This window comes from Mustela nigripes, chromosome 7 (genome assembly GCF_022355385.1).
Source record: "Mustela nigripes isolate SB6536 chromosome 7, MUSNIG.SB6536, whole genome shotgun sequence".
Lineage (NCBI taxonomy): Eukaryota > Metazoa > Chordata > Mammalia > Carnivora > Mustelidae > Mustela > Mustela nigripes.
Genome location: NC_081563.1, coordinates 23,598,801 through 23,616,214, shown reverse-complemented (window position 1 = coordinate 23,616,214; position 17,414 = coordinate 23,598,801). Strand labels below are relative to the sequence as shown.

At 44.5% G+C, this 17,414-nt stretch overlaps 1 protein-coding gene across 1 annotated transcript in view; it reads left to right on the top strand.

Annotated features, from left to right (window-relative positions):
* ALK (ALK receptor tyrosine kinase) overlaps window positions 1-17,414 on the top strand; it is a 673,357-nt gene that overhangs the window by 452,993 nt on the left and 202,950 nt on the right. The window lies entirely within an intron of this gene.

Here is a 17,414-nt window from a genome sequence, read left to right as displayed (position 1 = left end):
GGAAAGAATCTGAGAGGCTGGGGTGTGCACATTTGCTGGTACTTTGGGAGCAGAGGAAGAGTTTGGAGGACAGGACGGAGGATTGAGTTGATTCCATTTCATAACTGGCGGCCACCACCAGAGGCAGCATTGAAAGGCCAGCCTAGAAAGCACCACGCCTCTTGAGTCCCTTAAAGGGACACCAGTTTCATCAAATCCTGGGATTGGCTATGGATTTGGTCCTAACATCCTCTCCCATTTCCGCTGGATTCGGTCACGTGAATCTTGGGAGCTATGCTTCCTGAATGGTTTGAGAGGGATCCTAGAGCCATATTTCTCCTGTGGCTGGTCTATGATCTGAGTGTGCAGATGGTTCATAAAACCTAAAAATGACTAAGCCGTGTACCTCAGGTGGTTAATCAAGCAGGTTGAAAAAATTCCAAGGTATCGAGGAACCACAAGTGCAGAGTGGAAATTGAATTGCGGTCACAGATACGGTTTGGCCATTAAAAGCTGAACTCGATGGGCTAATAGAGAGTTATCAGCTGATGAGCAAACATGACTATGATAGCAACAGAGTTGGCCTTTGTTGGAAGGGGCTCTTCTGAAAGACCTCATGATCCCGGTAGAAGATGAACTCCTGATACCTGCTCCATTTCAGTTAATAGCTTCAGTTGAATCAGATTAATTTAAAGGGGCTAATGAAAATGATGTAGGAGAGAAGAGTTTGGAGGTGATAATTTGATGGGAAGACATCAGCTAAAGGATGATGAGATTATGCAACCAGTCCCCTGGGGAATGGGCAGTGGGTGCTGGGAAGTGAGTTCACCTGGCCTCACTCAGACTGGAAGATGTGGCAAACTCCTTGGCATTTCTCAGTAAAAGAATTTTAGCTGGCTGTCATATTTCTAAGGAATTCAAGTCTTACTGATGGTTTTATAATATATAGATTCTGTAAATTTTTTTTTTACGTTAGTATGAAAGTTCTCTGGCTGTACTTGCTGTGCCTTCTTGGTCTCTTCCTATCATTTTGGGGGACCAAAGTTGTACTCAGAGGAAAATATTAGCATTGTTCGGGCCAGAATGCATTATACATTATAGAGGGGGAAAAAAGTGCCTAGGATAAAAATGGAAAATTAAGTAGTTAACAAGTAGGAGGAAAGAATCGTGATGGCCCGTGGATTCTAACTTTGCTGTGTCTTTCAGTGTATTAAAGATGCTCTAACAAGAGCACCACAGACTAGGTAATTTAAACAGCAGACATCTCACAGTTCTAGAGACTGGGAAATCTAAGCCTGGCTGATGTGGTATCTGGGGAGGACCTGCTTCCTAGTACATAGACAGCTACTTTCTTGCTGTGTCCTCACACCTGTGAGAGAGGAAGCTCTGATCTCTTGATCTCTGTATAAAGTGACAGATCCCATCATGATGGCTCCACCCTCATGACCTAATCATGTCCCAAAGGTCTGCCTCCAAATACCACCATCCTGGGAATTTAGTCTTCAACCTGTGCATCTGGGAGGGACACAAATGTTTAGCCTTTTAGCACTAAAAGACCAAGAAGGCACAGCAAGTACAGCCAGAGAACTTTCATACTCACGTTAAGGCTTAAAGTGAGGTTCTGTCTAGCTAACTGTTCTTGATGCAGTTCCTCAACAGAATTGACAAATATAGGGCAAAGCATATACTGCTTTTAAGGTCAACTTCACCTGTATTCAGGTCTTAGCTCCAGCTTTTCTTACTCCTGTGACCTTGAATTGGCTTCATAAAACCTTTCGAAATTTCCGTATTCCTATGTTGTTGTTGTCTTTAATATGGGGTAGGAAGGTAGTCCTTCACTGTGTTACTGCCAGAGCCAGGGGAGAACATGGGTCTGAAAGCACCTGACGTGGCCCTTGGAGGCCCAGAAACAACATGTTGTGTTGTTCTCAGTTATTCTCTTGTTTATAGCACCTGATAGGGCCACCTCTGACAGGTGCATAAAATTATTACCCTTGAGTTAGATTCACCAGAATGGTTTTTAGTGGGGCTCCACACTCCTACGAGTCTTTCTGTTGAAAAATGAGCTTCAAAGTCCCAAGTAAGAAGGTTCAGTGACTCCTTGGGATTTTATCATTTGAATGCCTGCACATAGTAGGCTCAGTATATATTTTGTATAATGAATGGATATCAGATGGTAGGGACTCTGTTTCCTTTAATCGATTAGTTAATTTCCACCCTGTTTGGAGTCAAAGCCACACAAATCTGTTGGTAGAAAGAGCAATGACCTACTGAAGTGGGGGCTCCTGAGGACATTGCTTGAAACAAGGCAGGTTCTTTCTTGAACTCTACTGGCCTAACAACCAAGGAGATCTTGGCGCTTAAAATAGTAGTATAACCTGGGCAAATACTTCTCTAGGTGTTGGTGTCCTTATCTGTGAAATGACAGCTTTGGGCAGAAGATTTCTATTATTCCCTCCCAGTTATAATGATCTGTAGTCCAAAATTGACTGTTTCCTTGCAAATGGATTCCCCACTGATCTAAAGGGAAAAGATACGATTGCCTCGTCACTCAGCCATACGTCCAGCACTGTCCATTAGAAGTGGAAGGCGAGTCTCCATTGTACGTGGATATTATATGTGTTGGGAACTGATCAATTCCTTTCCTTTGTGGGTGAAGTGTTAGTTTGATAAATGCCTATCTTAGGAATTTTAATCATGTGGATTGTCAGTGGTCCTCAAACTCTAAAGACCAAACTATTATTATTACTTATTGACTGATTTAGAGCCAGGTCAAAGAAACAAGTCCTAAACATTGGCAGCTGAAATATTTATGATTCAACCAGCATTGCTTCCAAGTAATGCACACTATATTCAGGAAGAAACACATTATGGAAAGCAAGGGCTTAAATTGATGAACATGTTTCCATTTTAGCCATGCAAATCATTCATCAGAGAGCAATCAATACAAATTGGATATTCCTAGGAGACAAAGCACAAACTGAAGTGTGCCTTGGGTCCGATTCTGCTTTCTTGCCTTTCAGAAAAGGAATAAGCTATCCTTGGTAACTCACTGTAGTCCCAGTCCCGTTTGTATCAATCTATTATGTTCTTCCATCCTCTTTTTACTTGGAGTATGTCTTAGAGATATTTAAGATTGAGATCAAGAGTTGCTGAAAATATTCAGCTAAAAACTTTATGCATTCCCTTTCTAACCAAGGATAACCCATGAGGGTTCTTGTATAGATTCAAGTGTTGAAGTGATATGGAAAGCATCCTTCCTAAAATTGAGACAAAATCATACATCCCCATGTCCACTGCTTCTCTACACTTAATAAAAAGTACATTGACTGATTTCCGGCTATTGAGTCGTTAGGGTCAAGGAAGCTCTGAGTTTTAAAGTATCTTGTTGGCAGATATTCCATCAAAGTTGGTCTAACAGATTTAGAAAGCCTTAATAGGAATTGCCAGCAGGATGGCATGTGATCCTCCAGGTAAGGGAAACCTTTGGACAATTATTGCCTTAGGTAGGAAGGTATCTTTTCTCCTAACTTTTAACAAGAGTAAAATCCATCAACCAGTGAGTCGATTACTAGGCACTTCCTTTGAGCAAGCACTTGGGGAGAACATAAGTTAGTTGAAATTTGGTATTCTTTCAGATGTAGTAGCAAACCTCCTAATACCTCCATGATCTCATGTCTCCTCCTCAAAACCCTCTGGAAACTTGCTGCTCAAAATGTGGTCATCATCAGCACGACTTGAGAGCTTGTTAGAAATACACAATCTCCAACCCCACTGTAGACCTACTAAATCAGGATCTGCATTTCAACAAAATCCTCCTGTCACTCACATTAAAGTTTAAGAAACATCACTGCAGACCAGAGGAGTCTGAGAAACAATCACTTAGCCAATCAAAGGGTACTCACCAGGGGCATCCTGAAGTTCCTACCATGCATCCAATAGTGTCATAACAGCCTCTTATAGTCATTAAACATTGCCTGGTCACTTAGGAAATAATTAGTGATTTTCTCTACAGGTCTGATAAGGAGGAAATTTTTGTTGATTATGTGAAATCATAGATGGTGCAGCTGGGAAGGATCTCACTGACTACCTACTTCCTCCTGATAGAAATAAGGAAACCCAGAGCTGGGAAATGATCCACAACTAAGGGCTAATGAGTAGGAGAGCTGGGGCTAGAGCTGAGGTCTCTGAATTTCATTAGCTAGGGCTTCTTCACCCCTACTTCACTCCATTCCCCCTCCACTGCAGGGCATGTCTCCATGAATCACAAATCAGTTACTGCCCAATGGATCAGATCAATCAGTTAAAAAAAAAAAAAAAAGACTACATATAATTTACCATTGGGTGATCCGTAGTTTAGAGTCATATTCTCAAGTGGAGAAAATCGAACCATAGGAACATGGCCCTTTTGTACCATAGCTGTTGCCATGGCATGAGTCAGGGACAACATGCAGACTGACCAAGGTTAATCATCAAATAAATGGCCTAGTTATCATACCACCTAAGGTTATTTGTTCTGTACAATCCCAGACAGTATGTCAGAGAGAGACCTACTTGTAACCTAGGCCTCAGGGATTGAGGGGTTCACTTTAAGTTCCTTTTGTGCTAGAATGCCTTCCCCCACCCCATCCTTCAAGGACCAGCTAAAATGCTGCCTCCTCCACCTAATGAATGGGAATGAGAATGGGAATGGAATAGAATGGAATGAGACAGAGCACTCTCTTTTCTACTGGCCTGGGAGCTCCTGAAGACATAATACACATCTGATTTGTATCTGGGTCCCCACAGCACCTAGGACCTCATAGGCCCTGAATCCTTACTTGCCTGGGGACACTTCCTCCTAAGGGTGCTCTTTCATAATCCACTGATCAACTCGGCCTCCATCGTGAGAATGAGTGACACAGGACCTTCAGCTTCCACTGGTGGCCATCACCAAGGGATCACCCCTCTGTGAACATCTCCAAAGTACTCGCTGCTGATCCTGCTTGCTATTGCCATGGCACACACACCTGTCAGTCAGCTGAGTCAAGAGACAAGCAAGCAGTTTTCATGGAATCCTGAGCAAGATGGAAGGTTTCACCAAATTGATTGGTCAGTCCTTAGGTACCTAGAATACATAGGTCATAACAAATGAAAAAAGTAAATCATTTTGCTGATTTCTTTTTTTTTAAGGTTTTATTTACTTATTTGACAGAGAGAAAGAGATCACAAGTAGGCACAGAGGCAGGCAGAGAGAGAGGGGGAAGCAGGCTCCCCACTGAGCAGAGAGCCCGATGCAGGGCTTGATCCCAAGACCCTGAGATCATGACCTGAGCCAGAGGCAGAGGCTTAACCCACTGAGCCATCCAGGTGCCCCTCACTTCACTGATTTCTATTCATAATTTAGTTTTGGCTAAAATTCAGAATCAGTTGGTTACAGGAGTCAAGAGCATTGACTCCCATCTCCTACTTAATCCATTAGCCTGAATGCTCTGCTTTTCACATTGTTGTTTGCTCTTATAGACATGGTCTTAAATGCGTATTAATGACTCTTGGAGGATACAACGCGAGAGTGTGTTATCTTCCCATATTTATCATTTGGTTTGATTTTCCAACCTTGTCGGTCCCTTTGTGTCTTATATCAGAAATCATTTGATTGAATCACCTAAATCAATTTCTCTTCGCTTTCAGCTGGCTTACTGTTGTCCTTTCCGGTTCACAGCTTATAACGATTCTCTTATGTTTGGCATCTCCAAATCTGTCTTTGGTGGAAGTGATTATATTTCCAAGAACTGTTATTTTTACCCCCCAATCACAGAAAAACACTTTTCCCTTTGCAGTAGAGCCTCCTTGTCCTCGGCGTGCCTCTCAGCCCAGCCTCCTTCCCCAGCTGGAGCGCTGATGGAGCAAGCGCGCCCGCACGGCCCTGGCTGGGCTCTTTTCTTCCTGAAGCTCCAAGCAGAGCTGCTCCAAAACACAGGGCATTTGGAGATCTGTGAGGAATCTAGAATCCAAATGCATGCCAGTGATGGCACATGCTGCCCTGCGATTATTATTTCCAGTTATCTCCATAGGAAGTTGGCTATTATCACCACCTCACCCGTGAGGAAGCAGAGGTCTAAGGTGTTCAGTGACTTGCCTGAGATCGCACCTTTACCAAGTGTTGGAGCCAAGAGACCAAACCAAGTCTCTTGCACTGAGGCTCTCCCCACATCGCCCTTGCATCTCTAGCACTCAGTGTGGCTCTCTGGATACAGGTGCCGGCAGAATGAATGAAAAAAAATTATAAGTGAATGAATCAGTAATTGAACTCTTGGGCACAGAAGCCTTGGAATGTGCATCAATACATGACTACTGTTACTCTTTCTGCATTTTGCTTTCCACTGCATTGTTGCACTTTGACAGAAAGCTCTCTGCTTTTGCTAATTAGTCCCGATGGCTTAATGGCAATCATAATACATAACAACCTTGATCCTAAATCCATTACATTAGCTCGATGCGTATTCTACAGCCACAGTGTTCAGAAGTAGAACACAAAGCTCTCTGGAATTTGCAAAAGGTCTTCCCTTCGAGTTTATTTCAGTGACAGATTAAAGGTGGTAGTGTTCTGTGCTATTAGATTTGGGCACAATTCCTCACTTTGGCTGTCATTAGGTCGGTCATCTTCTGTGCTGCATTGCTCAGAAATTCAGTCAGTTACCCCATTCATGCTATGCTAGTATCTCAGTCTACTTCTCACAACTACCTCTAATGCACTAAAAGTTGAATCAGTAACTTCATTCCAAAAGGAGCTTTACTTTTTAAGTTCCACTTTTTCTTTCTTCTCTTTTCTTGTTTAGAATTAAATTTTCATAAGCCAAGTAATGCATGAATTTATTATCCTTGTGAACATTTCTATAGATACATTTTTGCGTGTGTGTGTGTGGTGTGTGTGTGTGAAAGAGAAAGAGACATAAAAAGAGGCCTGCAAAGATCTACTGAAAGCGACATCGTAGTTATCTCTAGGGATGGCAAGGGGAAGTGGAGGAAGGGGGCCTGCTGGTCAAAGAGAACACTAGGCTTATCTGTAATGTTTTACTATTTTACAAGGAAAATGTGCCTTCCTCCTCTTTGTTCCCTTTGCTTACTGTCATCTTGGAGCAAACACATGAGAATATGCATACCCCCACATATATATATGAAATAAATTCAGCCAAAACCTCCTAGTGGGTCCCCCAATGGCCAGAGAAATCACTCACCCCTTCCTAATTGGTGTCTCTCGAGGAGGAGAAATGGGGTACCGTTCTTCTTGCCTGTGCCTTTTTTTTCTACAATGTATATTTCCTATTAGCTTGGTCTGATGTGGTTTATGGCAATTTTATTGCTTAGATTATTTGCCAGCAAACACCAGTTTGATCACGAAGGAGCAGAGGGAATTGAAGAGGTACTTCTGAAGGCATATTCTGTTCCCAGTCGTTAGTCACATCATTGCTTGGAGATTGAGCCTGGGCAACCATCTAGACCTGCATTTCCACTGTCTCCTCAGAGGACACTAATTGCTCCCATGTAATTAGTCCCAGAAGGATGCAGATTGTTGGTTAGGTCAATGTATGTGGTGGAGAGGGCAAGGACCCTGGGGGGTTGATCCTGAAACAAATCCTAGTTTGATCTCTGGCTGATGGGCTCACAAGCAAGTCTCAGTCGCTTTCAAGTCAGTTTAAGTTTCTGCCTCCCCCCTTTATCCCCCCCTTCCAGAATTAAATTAACTGACCCAGGAAAGAGCTGAGTTCCATGCATGCTGTGGTACATGAAGGTGTTCTGTGACTGACTACCAGTTTCCTTTCCCTCAGCTAAGACAGAAAAAAATTTCTCATTTTTAAGGCATTAATGTATCCTCTGTTTCTCCTCCTAAAAATATGGGGAGCAATCCTCACCTGTGCCCATCCCTACCCCCAGCACCGTTGGTGACACTTACAGGTAAGATCCCTTAGACTGAGCAGAAAAAAACAAACTACCAAATGTTGTCCTGATGGAGGCTTGGAGTTGTCACAAATCCAGGCACCACTTTTGTTTGTTTGTTTGTTTGTTGTTTTTAAGATTTTATTTATTTATTTGACAGACAGAGATCACAAGTAGGCAGAGAGGCAGGCAAAGACAGAGGAAGGGAAGCAGGCCCCCCCACTGAGCAGAGAGCCCGATGCAGGACTCGATCCCAGGACCCTGGGACCATGACCTGAGCCGAAGGCAGAGGCTTTAACCCACTGAGTCACCCAGGCGCCCCCAGGCACCACTTTTGAAGCAGTTTCTAAAAAAGCTTCTAAGATGAAAGATTTCCAGTGTCTGTAGAGCAGTAAAACCTGGGCACTTGAGGAACGATAACCCTGGGCCATGCCAAATGCTCGCATCCTCTGGATAGGGGCTCTCGTGGAGAAACAGCACCTGGCAGGAGATGTCACTAGCATTCTTATTTCTGTGTGATAAACTTGGTGTGAAGTATACCTAACAAGTCCCCCAAAGAGGAAAGAAGCCATAAAAACTTCTTGAGCATCATGTTGCTTTCATTACACATTTCCTCAGAAAGCAAGTGTGAAGGGAGCTGAGGAAGGGAGAATGAGGGTCATGTTGGACTGACGCCTGGGGAATCATCCCAACTTAGAATGGTGATACTCATCATTTGTGGTAAGAAGCCTGGGACTCCAGAGGCCTCCCATAGGATCAAGGATGAAATTTTCTCTGAGTGTGTACATCCCATCAATTTGCAGCCTGCAGTCCATCCTAAGGCTGTCCCCAAGCCAAGGGGGACTGGGCCTTCCGTTAGTAAGAAAGTCGAGAGACCCCAATCGCTCTCCTGAAACTCACCTGATTTTGCCTGGGGCCATTAGCTTCTCCTGAAAGGACTTGCTTATCATTAGTCAGCCATTTACTTCTATGATCCTGGCCCAGAGGCGCTGAGTCGCACTCAACTACTTCTGTCCTCCTAGCAGACCATCCTGGTTTTATTCTCCAGACTCATTCCTTAGCCTCTCCTCATGGACAAAACCCAAGGAGCCTCAATATATAGGCCTTACTATAATGAAGTTTTCTGGGAAAATTCTTAACATTCTTAAATCCTAAGTAAGCATTCTTAAAAGTTAAGAAAGAAGAAGTTGGCAATAAAAGGAGTTGCTTTTCTAGAATTTCTAGCAAACAGAGGGTCTTCCTCGAGACATTACAAGGGTATGAGTTTGATTTGCAGAATGGGGCTTTGCAGGAAGGTTTGAATATAAGAGCTCTTCTCTACCCACACTGTGGTTGCCATCTGGACAGAGGTTACTTGAGATGCCTGATCACGGCCTGGCACTGAGGATTCTCCTGCCCAACTCAGTGCTCTGGCTTTCTGAGACATAGGAGGGAGCCAGGCTGAGCCCTGTGAGTCAGGACCCACATCTCTCAAGCTTTGCTCATCTCTGGTGGGGTCGCAGAACCCAGTCACTCACCCATAGACTGTTAGAGTGGAAAGGGACCTTAGAAGTAATGCTCAGCACCTTTGCTTTTAAAGGAAACAGGCCCAAAGGGATCAAATGGCCTTCCAGATGCCTCCTCTCCCAGTACCGGTGAGGGGTCTCATTCATCTTTGTGTTCGCAGCTACCAGCGTGCTTCCTGATGCAGGCTGGGTACGCAGCAAATACGGAATGAGTGAGTGTACATTGTGCTAGTGACTCAGTGGTCCAGCTAAATTAGCACAGGACTCTCTTTTCCATGCTGCCCATGAGTCATCGAAGCATCACTGAGCACTATTTTATCAGCAGGTTCAAAAAGTCACTTGGAGCCAAACACAGAGTCAGAAAACTGGCCTCCTGCCTGCACTCAGTCTGGACAGCCCCTCCTGTGGTTGCTCGGCGGACCTCTGGATGGGCGGGGTTGCTGTGCGCAGATGCCCCTGGGCTTAAGGAATGGACTGGAGCCAACTTCCTCTCTGGATACCGGGGAGGATGGAAGAACAGTGCTGTTCAGCCAGCGCCACCCTGGCGGAATAGGGACTAACGGTGTGGAAAAAGGAGGGGCGGTGAGCCAGAAGCCCCCATAGCCGTTGCTTTCCCCGGCAAGTTCCGCGCTGCGGTCCGGCATGTGGCCTCCGTCCCTTCGTCGGTTCTCCTGCTTCTACTGCGATTCCTGGCGGGTAACTGCCCAGCAGAGGGGGCAGGCTTGTCACTGGGAAGCCAGCATTCCATTTCTCCACTTTTTAAATAACAGGCTGCGGGGCTAGCCGTTCTCTTCTCTGTGGTTATTATCTGTTTCTTTTTGCAAAGCAAGACATTCCCGTGAAGGGCGCTGGGACCGTAAGGCGGGTCATAAAGGGTGACAAAGCAGAAAGAAAGTCGCCCGCAGTCTCCTCTGCTGGCGATTCACTCTGCCTGGTTATTCATCCGCACAGAGGAGTCGCGGGCCTCACTCTTAAATGGCTTCATTCATGATGATTGACTTCGGAGATTTGCCCGCGTCTTTTGCAGAATGTTAAGCAGGAAAGGATTTTTCCCTCCTTTGAACCAGCTATGTTAGGAGGCTGTGGTTTCAAAGGCCTGGAGTGGGAGGCTGGAAGGAAAAAAATCAGCCCTCTGCGGGAATGCAGCCCTCAAATGGGAATCATCACCGAATAAATATGGTAATGAACCTGGGAGCAGCTCCATGGGGGAAATTGATGCCTCTGGGGACTCAGGTGTTTTTCTGACCAATTCTCAGCACCATCTAAAACCTTCAAACGCCAGTCAAAGTTTGTTTTTTTCACATGCCATCACTCCCATCTACTGACTACCTTTGGTCTGTATATTACAGAGGTTGGGGGAGACATGAGCTTAATCACAGTTCTTTAGAAATTCAATGTCAGATATGTTCATGTCCTGCCTTCGAGGCCTTCCTGGTGGAGCCCCCACCTCTCTCGCCCTACCACCAGCACCCGAATTCAAGTCTTACTCCCCAAACCTTGGCACTAGCATGAGGTGCCCATCACTGATAGGTCACGGCTCCCCCCAGCCCTGATCCCTGACCCCCAAATATCTTCATTATTGCTAATGCCAAAACGTTTTCCCTATGGGCCACTTTACTTACATAACTTCCCTGGTGATGGTAAACTTTCAAAGCTCCCCACAGACCCTCAAACAAAAACTGAACTCCTTCATAGATCAGATAAAGTCTTTTGTTTTGTATCATATTAATAATGCTCTACATTCTCCACTCCAGCCAAGCAAGTTCACTCCTTATTTATAATGGACCTTCACACCTTCTCACTCTGCAACCTTTACTTAGGATTGTTCCTTCACCTGGAAGGCCCTCACATCCCATCTCTGCCTGTCACATTCCGATGCATGCCCTAGGGTCAGGAGATCTTTACTGAACTTCTTGTATTATAAACATATTAGAAAAAGCTCATCTTCCCCACTGGGATGTAGAGTTATTGAGAGGAGGGATCATGTATTTTTTTTTTTTTTATTTCTACCCTGCCCCCTTGCTTTTAGTAGCCCACAGCTTTGCATGTCCCATATACTTAATAAACATTTTTTAATGATGAATGAATATATAAGTGAATGAGCGATCAACAAATTTGTTAACTTGCTAACTTATTAATAGTGGACATACCTTCCCTTAACCCCTGGTCTCTATTTTCCTATGCAACCCAAAACAAAGAAACTCACCTTTTAGTAACATGATTTGAAAACCAAGATTATAAAATATCTGTTACTAATTATGTTCTTTTTTTTTTCTCTGAAACACTTGGTTGCAAAAATACTTGAAAAGAGTGGAACATGAAAACTTGGAACTAAGGGCTGGGTTTTCTGATCCCAGGAGTCCCCAAGGAGTGCTGAGGTGTACGGATTGGAAACTATTAAGAATTAGACCAGCCAGAGCACACAAAAGATTGACTGCTTTTTGGTCTGGGTGAATATTTTTCAATTGTAGAGTTGATTCAGCTCTCAAAGGTCAAGAACTAGGAAATCAAGCTCTCCGTGGTTTTACTCAAATTAAAGGACTAATTGAATCTAGCCATTAAAAAGCAAGCCACTTCTTATGGGTTGTAAGTATAGGGTAAGAAAAAGAAGCCAGGAAGCATGAACTTAGAGGGGTGCCATTCCCCTGGGTTGTGAAACATTGAGGTTTCTTCTACTGATTTTCCCAAATAGAATTCCAGTGATACTTGTGAGGAACAAATACATAAAATAAACATGTCATGAAGCATATAGTTTATAAGCCTGGCCACCTGGGTAAGTGCAATCTCGGTCTTAAGCATGGTGTTCAAATATATTCCAGGACATGAGACCATGATGCTTAGCAGCTGCAAGAATAGAGCACAGCAGTCCTGGTCCCTATGCACTTAAAGCAGAGAGGGGACAGCCTTGGGAAAGCGTCTCCTTTCCTGGTGTCATATCTGGGTTTTTTTACTTGGGTTGGAAATTCTCTAGCTGGTGAGCACAAGATGTATGCTAGAGGCTGTTTAATCAGCAGAAACAGCCTTGACTTGGGATGAACATAGTCTGTCTTGCTGTGTGATCTTGAACAAGTCACTTCCTTCTCCATCAGTCTCTAGCTGGTGAACTGAGGCATTAGAAAGAGGGTCTCTAGGTCTCCTTTCAACCCTAGAGCCTCCTCTTGTGAAGGAAATTCCAGGAGCCTATGCATCTTTGTTCTTCATAGCATCTTCAGGATGATTGCTTTGCAGTACAAATTTGCCTCTTGAGATACTCCAAAAATAGGTTTGGGAATTTTAGGAATGGAGAAAGTGTTTCAGAAGTTGATCAGCAAAGCAAAGAAAGGATGCTAACTTTGATTTGCAAGAATGCGTAAAACGCACCAAACAGGAGTACTAAGTAAGGAGTAATTCTTGTCTTACGAGCAAGTATTTACTGACTGCCTATTGTATTGCACATCCTGAACCTGGTACTAGAGGTGCAAAATTCTATAGTTGGAAAAGTTGACCTTTAGCTTAAGTAATCGGCACAAGGTCACGTGGCTACTGGTGGGTGGATTGTTCCGACTGTGGCAGTTCCTCATGTTGCATCCTGGGAGCTGAGACAAAAGGACCAAAGGAGTAGTGTCTGGAGCTGGAGACTGGGTCTGACATTCTTTGCTTTATTTCTAGTGAAGGCACCACAGTTTTTTTATGCTTCCTGACACTATCCCCAAGGTCCAGTGGTCTCTGAAAATTCCTCACTTTCCTTAATAATTTTTGCAGAAACATATCCTATAAATCATGCTAATTCCTTGGAAAATCACTTCTGGAAAACTCAATACTAGGCCTCTGAAGCCTGGCCTTGGGCACCATGTTTAATGCTTCTAGAAGCCCTATTTCAGATCACAATCAGGTACTTGAAAAAATAGCTGAAAGGTGAGAGTTTCGTCCCCTAATCCCCTTCCCCAGAACCCCTGGCTTCTTGTTGGATTTGCACGTCAGTGTTGGGGCAGGCCTTCCCCACTCTCCCACTGGTGACTTGCAGCTTTCAGGCCTGTGTCCTTAACAGTTACTCTGACTGGGGACCTTGTTCTTTCCGAACCTTGAAGCAGTGTTGTACCATCCTAAGGTACCTCCTTGCCCAATCTCTCCTGTAGGGCTGCAGGGCAGATATCTGGAGGTTCAAAAGGATTGAGGTGGAGGCTGGAAGAAGGCTAATGACTTGAGTTTAGACTCCATTTTATGTTAAAAGGGGACTAGCGTTCTTGAGGGGAGCAAATCAAGCTTTGGCAGAGACAAGACTAGGGATAAAAACCATGCTTTGGAGTCAGAGTGGAAAGATAGTGGGTTTCACTGTCAGCTCAGCATACTAACCACATACCTTGGATTACCAGGCATCAGGTATGTTCCTCCTGAATGAGAATAATAACAGTTCTCTTGGAAGGTCATGAAGAGAATTACTAACATAGAGCAAAAGTCTAGTTTACAATTAAAGGCACTGCTATTATTTTTGCTTTATTTGTATTATCCTTCATGGATCAGGTGAGATGTCAGACCCAGCATGGTGGCACTTGAAATATCTGGATGGTCACTTGTTCGGAAGGGAAGGGGAAGCTTACCAGTGAACAGAAACATGTAACTTTGTTTTCTGTGTATGTCTGCATATATGTGCGTGTGTAAGTGGGCACATACCCTGTGTATGGACGCATGCACGCACATGCCCTTGGATGTGGAGCCATACCTCCAGGCAGCATCTCCTGAAGTCACCGGGGGATTGTGATACCCTCCCTTTTCATGCAGCTCTGTCTTCAGCGTGGCAGTTGAAGAATCCCAATTACAGACTCTTGTCTCAAAACAGCCTGGAAAACATAAAGACAAGCCTCACAAACATTGTCTCATTAGTTCAGTAAAACCTTACTAATTTACCCTAATTGTGGGGAAAGATCATTTGCATGCGGGAAATGTCTGGAAGGGGTCTGCTTTAATAAATAGACAGGACGTATTTGTAATTAGTGGTGCCCCTTGCACACAAACAATCAATGTGCTCGAGTCCTTAAAAACAGTTTGTTCTCGTAAGTGGGTTGCTCATTCCTACCGTCATCTTGAAGCTGCTAATGCAAGAAGTGACCTGGGAGCAAGGGTCCTTTATTTTCCTTCTTATTTCCAAGTAAACAACAGTCTAACAGATGGTCAGGGGGTTGAACGAGGGCCCGCTTGCAGGGAGAGAGGGAGGCAACAATGGCCAAACAGAGAGTTTTAGCAAGAGTCGGGGCTGGGAGACCTAGATTCTAATCCCAGCTCAGTCCCCGGACTGTCACATTACTTTATTTCTCTGAGTCTCATTTTCTCATCTCTCAAAAGAAGAGTTTAGTGGAATGGTCTCTCAGTGCTTTTAAATCCTATGGTTTCAGAGCTCTAAGACATTGTGGAGATTAACTGATTTCGACTCTTGATTTACATATGAGATAGGAAAGTGTTCTTACCGTACTGTGCTCCTGCGGGGGTTCCTGAGCTACAAATTATGAAGGTTGAACATATGTTTAACGATGTGTACTACTGAGATGAAGACTCAGGCATGAGGGTGGGACTGGAAGAACTTGACCCAGGTCAAGGTCCGAGCAGAGAACAGATGAGCTGCCAACAGGCCACACAGAGAAGCCAGAAATGAGCAATGGAGTAGAGAAGTGGGCAGGAGACTCCAGATTTCAGTGAGCAGAATAGGTCTGAGATCACCAACAGAGAAGGCAGGTGGGAAGCCTGCTAGAAATTAAGGACCTGGATAAGAGCCTTGGCAAAGAAAAGCAAAAGTCAGCAAAAAAAAAAATGGGCCATCAGAGAGGAGAATGAGACTTGATGGGGAGCCATGGCCCCAGCCAGTAGTGGTAATTTCAAGACTGGAGGTCTGAAGTCTTCTTCTCTTCTCTGAAGCCCTGGGCTTGTGGATTGTTTCCTGTGCTCTGGAAACATGCAGCTTAATGGATGGAAGGACTGGCTGGTTGACTGAAGGGAGTTCCACACAGTGGAGAGCATCCAGGTACAAATCGTTCAAAGCAGCAGGAAATGCAATACTTGTGGCCCAGGTGAGCCCTCAGATCAGAGCTGGAGTTGACAGTCCTGAAAGCCATTCCCACAGAAGGCAGCACTGAACCTGTGAGAATGGACAAGCTCTCTGCAGAGAGCAGAGGGAGAAGGAGAAAGGTCAAAGACAGTCTTAGAGAACACCCCCATTTTGACTGAACAAATAAATTAAAAAGCACCCTATCCTCTTACCTTACTTGAGGCCAATAGTGAGATATATATTGAGGACAGGTGAGAGAAAGGAAAAGTAGCATTTTAGAGGACACAGGAATAAATATGGGCTTTCTTCCTTGAGTTGCATATTATCAGATCCACCTGTCTGTGCCTCTCTTTCACTTATGTTATTGTTCACTGATGAGATGGCATCCCCATTGTCTCCAGAATGCAAACAACAAAATAAGGCTCTGGTTTTCTTTTCCTTCGGGGGGGTGGGGGTGAGATGTGGAAGCCACAGAAATAAATCAGCCCCTCGATGTGGGTGTTTGCATGTTTCCTTCTCCCTGGACAATTCCATTCCAGAGAAAATAACAGCAAGTCCTGCTTTCTTCTTGATCTGGTTTTCTAATTCAGCACAGTCATGGTCAAAACGGGTGACCTTGACATGGCCGACTATGGTCGCAATCTCAGAAGGGTCCCCCCGCCTCTCTTCTCAGCATAAAATTCATAGAATTAAAAATTATCTCATCTCCCATCCCCCACTGTGTGTGTGTGTGTGTATGTGTGTGTGTGTGTGTGTTTTAAACATGAAGAACCATTAAAATGGCTTGCCCAAGGTCATTAGTGCCAAGATGGATTAAGCAATATTTCTCAAACCAGAGTATTGTATGAGCCCCTTTTAAATTAAAAAAAAAAAAAAAAAAGATATTTTATGAGTCCTGGAGGAATATGCTGCTTGTCCCTTCAGGTAACCTGAGACTCCAGGTTAAGAGTCCAAAGTCTAGTTCAAGGTGACTGGTGATGAAGGGTTGTCTCCTGAAGAGCCTGGCTGAGATATGTGGCACGTTCCTCTCCCATTGGCATGTGCCCTGAGCTGCAGTTGGCTTGCCGCCCTTCATGAGCCACTCCCATTCTGAGCTCCCGGCAAGTTCTATAAAAAGGTATTCCTAAAGTACTTTTACCTCCAGGAATCTTCACAGACCTCACCCCATAGCCTGCTCACTCTTTCTCCTTTGACCCTGGTGCTATATCTTTCTCTGCCTCTGATTGTAAGGGTCTCTGTGGCTTTTTGGCTTTCCAGGCCACTCTACTAGGATTTGGATCTTATTTGGTTCCCTTCATCTCTCACTTCCACACTCATGCAGAAGGTGATGGCTGGGTACCACGATATGGCTCATGGAGAGAAAAAGTCAGTGGCCCAGTAGGAAGAGGGAAAAACCTTGGGCAGCTCTGAATGGCTTGAGGATAGAAAAGTCTGTGGGTCAGAGAGAGTGTGTGGGGACTGGATCCATAACATTTAGGAACTAGAGGGGCATAGGAAGTCCTAGACCTACCCCCTTATTTTGCAAATAAAAAAGAAACGTAGGCCCTGGAACCTAAAGGGGCTTGCCTCATTCCACATGGTTTGGGAGGCAGTGCAGGTAGCAGTTAAGAGCAGTGGATTTGGGGAACCTGGGTAACTCACTGGGTTGGGCCTCTGCCTTTGGCTTGGGTCGTGGTCGCGGGGTCCTGGGATCGGGCCCCACATGGGGCTCTCTGCTCGGCGGGGAGCCTGCTTCCTCCTCTCTCTCTGCCTGCCTCTCTGCCTACTTGCGATCTCTCTATCAAATAAATAAATAAAAATCTTTAAAAAAAAAAAAAAGAGCAGTGGATTTGAACTCAGGCAGACCTATGTCCTCAGTCCCAACTTCACATCTGGGACTAGTTGTAGAATCTTGAACAACTCACCTAACTTTTGTCGATTCCTATTACCACATCAAGACAGTCCTACCTCATAAGGTGGTGAAGGTTGAGTGAAAAGTGGATAGGAAGTGCTTACCA